Genomic DNA, 6000 nt, shown 5'->3' on the forward strand with positions numbered 1-6000 from the left:
ATCAAGGGCCAATAGTCCTTTTATACAAGGAGAGAAGGCGTGGTTATTTTTTGGCGCAATATAACTGTCAGATGAAGTTTTTACAGGCTCTCTGGAGCTCAGAAAAACCCTCTCAGATATACTTTACTATTCACCCATTTCCTTTTCTGCAGAAGCACATTCATCACCTTTTCCAATAATTCAACTCTCCTAAGAATTCCATTTAGGAGAGTTAATGTTTGTGCTTTTTTTTTTTCTCAGGAGCTGGTAGAATTCTCCAGGTTTCTCCTTTGGAAATTATTCTTGACCATCTCCTAAAAAGGCTTTGAGTTTTCCCAGAGCACCAGTGTATCTTGATAGATACAATTTCTGGGCAGAAGCCCAGACTCCCTAAATAGGCAGTTAATGTAGGTGAAATAGGAGAGTGGGATCCACCAAAACTTCTACCCTCAGGAATCTGATAACTGAATGGATGCAAAGACGACTAATTTTGGAGCCAATCATTTCAATTTTGAAACTTATTTAATTTGATTAGCTTTAAAGAGTTCAAAACATTGACACAAGGTTTTGATTGAGAAGACATACAGGGCGATAAAACCTCCTACTGCCAGGACTTCTTAATCCAACAGGTTACCATGTATATGACCAAAATGGCAAAGAAAGAAGTATCTGTTTTGTAACATCTGAATCTGCTACAATTTCACCTACTTTTACCAAATAAACTCTCAACCACCACATGTTATTTATTACATACAAATTAAATTTTGAAGAGACATATCAGATCTAAGCCAGAAAGCTCAGACAAGGAGAGTTGGACATAGCTATTGTCATGTCAGCCAACCAAACAGATTTTCCAGAGACCTCATTGAATACTAGGAGTAAAACAGAATGTGGTTCCTTGGGGTATTTTGCTTTCAAATTATGCACAAGCTGTTCCAGCCAAATCAAAAGGGGACTTGGCTATATGCTCTTGAATCCTCCACAGATACCTGCCTGGCCCATGCAGTGGCGAGGATATCAAGCAGCCCCCCTCTATGATGAATGAGGCCATTAAAAAGTTTTTTCCCCCAAAAAATAAAGATACACCTGAAATCTCTCAGGGAGTGCAAGACCTACACCAATGATTGAGTTCCATGCTTAAAATACACTAAGTTATATTTTTTTTAAAAAAACATGTCTTGTTTAGAAGTGTTCCTACCCAGTGTGTGTTTGACATTACTGAACATTGCTTTATTTATGGTTTTTAAAACCTTTTGGCTAACAGCTTTCTGGATAAGAAATCCCTTGGGTATATACCAACCATTGAACAACTGCTTCAGTTCTACACAGCGAGATCAATTTGGAGCATCATAGAAAACTGCACACAAGGAACATTGCAAAAGGAGAAATATTTACAACCAACATTATAATCTATAGAAAAAATTCTCAATGGTTCAAGTAAAGAGGTGTATCGGATACAAAACGTTTGTCATCTCAGCAAAGTCCTCCACACTTCATGTTCAGCCATTTGTATTAAGTATGTTTTGAGGGGGAGGTTGAACCCCTACAATGAGCTGGAAGGAGATGTGTTTGGTTTAAGATAAGAGTGTAGGTAGGCCCTTACCACTGAGCTTTGTATACCTGGCCTGCAAAGCCAGTCACACAGGCTTAGAATATATACACAAATTGATGTAACGAACACTCATTTGACATCTGTTCCAAGACACCAAGAAGTCTGGGAAACACTGATCCACAGAACGGAATTTAATTCAACCTGTTAAACAGGTCACGGCTCACAGGTGGGCTTTGAACGGTCATGTGGTATGCCCCATCTCAACCGTATTCACAACTTTGTGAACATAGCTCAACAGTCACTTCAAACCACTACTGAACTCTGAAAATATGTGCTGATAGAACAGGGCAGCATTTCCCATTGCCTTACATCCATAATACATCCAGCATTTATGTAAACTGTACATGCATTCTTCATAGAGTTATTGTACACTATTGGAAGGGCCAATAGGCAGCGTTCAAGGTACGTCATGTACCACAGGAGCATGAATAGTGCACAAACACTAACCTATTAACTTAAGAAAGATCAAACAAAATTCAAAAAGACCTCTAGATCAGTGGCCCCCTGAAGTGTCATAACACTGATTACATGATTTCTCCCAGGCACAATTATTTTAAAATCTAATAAAACCAGTTTTAAAAAAGAAAAAAGACATTTATCTATATCTCTAACTGTGTGTGACTATTTCAAGGAAAACAAGAGATGCAGCCATCTATAACTCATTGTTCACCTGCAACTGAGCATGGAAATTAATAATGATTCTTGTATTCCATTTAATGCATACAATGATCAGAGTTGTAAACAGAACAAGCCCACAGCAATATTCAGGAATATATATCCTGAACACATTTCCAGTTGTACAGTGCTATGGAACTTGTTGGTGCTGTATAAAAATAGTAATGTCTGACTAAACATTTCCATTAGAGCAATTACATAAAAAGGACAGCCTTAGTGGTCTTTTTTCAGCTTCCGAAAAATACTGACACATACTAATGACTAACAAGTGGCAGTACTTGGGACTATGACCTAACAAAATATTTACACTGCAGGCTTACGGGATGTCATTTGTCATCATCCACACTAGACATCACAGTTCCTTTAAGGCTGCACAATAAATGAAAGCATGGGTTGTTCTTACCCATAGCCTAGATTAGCATGAAACGTGTGCCTTACTAATCAGTGATTACCTGGAAGGACTTTTCTTTCTTTTTTTTAATAAATTGAGATTTTCACACTTGCTTAGTACTTCGGCCATGTGTAACCCTTTAAACTTCTTGACGGCTGCATAATCGAAAATAACCTCAAGCATAATTGTGAAATTTTCTCAGTATAGTTTGTCTTAATATAAGGGTAACAGATTTAAACATTTACTTAACGAACGCCACAAAACATACACAGAAACGAACAGCATCTACTCAATACATTGTGATATCAGACATGTCAAACCATACAGGACCTTAAGAGCTTATAAACAGCCTTCTAGGAAAACAGAGTAAATAAGATGCCTTGTTTTAATACACAGAGAACCAGCAGATTAATATTAAACAGTTACATGTCTAATACCTAAACACACCAAGGCAAGGACATCCTGCGCCCTCAGGATAACTATCCAGCCTTCAAGCAATTTTCTCAGGAGACTAAATGGTTCAGGATAACTAGACTACAACCTCACAAAAGCTAAAGGCCTCATGAGTGCCATAGTAACCAAAGCTCCAGCAGCCAAGGAGCTCACAAACATTTCTCCAGGGAGAATCTGAGAGATCTTCCTGACTGATGCAACAGACAAACACATCTGTCTGACAAGAAAAAGGAGACAGTACTTTCTTATACTGTCCTCTGGAATATAGAGGTACCAAGAACACAAGCAGCTCTAACAGTATGCTCAGGCTGCAGTCACTCGCTGATCCTGCCTGGAGGGACACAAAAGTGTTACAAACTGATAAAAAATACTATTGGACATCTGACTAAACAACTGTTACCACTTGTGTTACAAGACAGAAGCGGGTTACCAGAAACACAACACTGAATATACCACTAAGATCTGGGATTTCACTTTTTATTAACGTGCTAAAGCTTTACCCCTCCCCCAACGAGACATATTTATCGCCTAATTTTATAACTTACTTTAAACAGCAACTATTCTAAAAAAATAAAAACAAACAAACACTTCCTAACATTTGACAGAGACAAAGGAGTGCGAGTCCTAGGAGAGGGCAGTGTGCTGGGACTGGATGCTGGATACAGGGGGAGACAGAGGCTTCTGTGCACTGCAGGCGCCATTATGCTGCCCCCTCCCTCTTCCAGGATCCTGAGCGAGGAAAAGTTCCCACTATCCCGGGGCGGACTCATTGCGGCCGCCGCAGGATACAGGCTCCCGGGAAGTCAGTGTCAGGGCGAAGAGCTCCATGGTGGGGTTGGGAGCAGTGCGCCGCTCCCCTGCCCGGGCCCCACAGGCGCTGGGGAGACGAGGGACCCCCCGGCTGTGCAGGAGATCGGGACGGCGGGTCACCGCCCGTCAGTATAACAGCTGCGCTATATAATCCCCCGGCCCCAGTGTGCGCTCCCCGGCCGGCAACACACAATAAAGTCCTTGTAAAGTGGGATCTCGGACAGAGGCCGCACTATACTTGGCCGCACCGCTCGGCGTACACCTCCCCGTCCATTTACCTGCTGCCGAGCCGTCCGAGCAGTCACCGGGTTGCCGCTGGTCGGTTGGTCACTATGCAGCGAGCGGATCGCATGCCTCCTGCAGCCCGGGATGTGAGGCTCCCTCCTCCTCCTCTCTCCCCGGCTGCCTAGATTGATCTGGTCTCACTGGCGTCAGGGAGTCGGAGCCGCCCCACTGCCAATACACAACACACCCCGACCAGGGACCGTCTGCAAAGCGCAACTCCGAGCACACGGCGAACGGCCGCCCAGGGACCCGTCTTAAAAGAAACTAGAGGGGGAGGGGATACAGCATAGTTACACATAGTCCTGCCTTGTACACAATTATCACACACAGTTCAAGAAAAACATCATAGGTGCTCCTCTATTTTATTTTTATTATATGTTTATGAACGTGGAGAATGGCAGACAGCTGATAGTTTTTTGCACACTTTTATATATTTAGCTAAATCTCATATACGTGTTGCAGAAGTAATGCACACTGATGCATACTTTGTATGTTAATGTATGTATATAATACAGCCTCTATTTTTTAATATAAACTGGATATTTGATTTACTTAATGTAACTTGTCATCAAAGCAAGTATGTAATAGGATTGCTATAAATTTGTTTCTAAAAAAAACAAATGATATCAGGCGCTCTAATATGTAAAAATTAATTAAAGTATCTGGAGAAAAGTGCAGCTGGAAATGAGTAAGGTCAAGTCCACAATAGATAAATGTAAAGAAACGACAACCATCTGCGCTGGTTGTAGTTTCTTTATAAATTTGTTTCTATCTATCCATCTATCTATCTCCCTCTCTATAAATAGATAATTTATTTTTCTAAATGTAGCTATATGTTTTTCAACATTTTTTGCATGTAAAATGTTTACTAGTAATTTCATTTTCCCTAAAACGTGTAGTAAAGCATTATGCTATAGTTATGGCTTTACATTAAGGGCTATTATAATCCCATTAGACCAGGCTCCATTTTGTGACATATGCCTATTGTTGTATAGTTGAACCAGTTTATGTGGATAAAGTGCTTGAATTAGCACCTAAAGATGGTGCCAACTACAAGTTTGCAAACTTTTGATGGGAGGAGCGGGCAGATCAGGGGTGTTCCTTGCTGATTACCAGCTAGGTGCAGAAATGCCAACATGGAAAAGCACGATTATGTCCAGTGAGACAAGATATTTAAATAACACAAGTACACATATAAGGGCAAATCTACTAATGTAATAAAAAAATTAAAAGCTACAATTGTGACGCATGAAAACGAATGACGCAATATCACCTTTCACGATTTATTTACATATAAATGCTGTTATTACTTAAGCAGATGGTCCAAAAGTGATCATAGCTAGGGCTGTGAAATTATGTTTTTGCTTTTATATATGTGCATTACCTCCTAAACTCACAAATGGTTGCTCAATGCGTTTGTAGGGGGGTACTTCACAAAAGTCATCATCATTGTTTATTTATAAGGCAAACATGAATAAACATGAATAAATGTAATTGTACTCCTTGTGCCAATACAGTGTTGGACACGCTAACATACTCAGTGTACACTCCAATGTCTGTTTTACTGTAAGATTCCTTGAAAAAGCATCATGCAGCGAAACGCACATTGTCATGGAAAGTGAGTGTGTTACCATGTCCTACACTGTATTGATACAAAAAGGTGTTTTTTTGATAATCCTTTATTATAGATAAGACAGTGGAGATTTAGAATACGGGATTGCTACCTCGAGGCTTAGTATAGTCAGTTACTATATATGTGGTTTTCGGATTTCACAGCTTTGTAAAGCTCAGGTGG

At 40.3% G+C, this 6000-nt stretch overlaps 1 protein-coding gene across 1 annotated transcript in view; it reads right to left on the reverse strand.

Moving 5' to 3' along the window:
* SMAD1 (SMAD family member 1) overlaps positions 1-4435 on the reverse strand; it is a 42239-nt gene extending 37804 nt beyond the window's left edge. The window contains exon 1 of the mRNA XM_075199155.1: positions 4199-4435. The gene's annotated coding sequence lies outside the window, so the exon portion shown is untranslated. The remainder of the gene's footprint in view (positions 1-4198) is intronic.
* Between the last annotated feature and the right edge of the window lie 1565 nt (positions 4436-6000).

The sequence above is a fragment of the Mixophyes fleayi genome, chromosome 1 (genome assembly GCF_038048845.1).
Source record: "Mixophyes fleayi isolate aMixFle1 chromosome 1, aMixFle1.hap1, whole genome shotgun sequence".
Lineage (NCBI taxonomy): Eukaryota > Metazoa > Chordata > Amphibia > Anura > Limnodynastidae > Mixophyes > Mixophyes fleayi.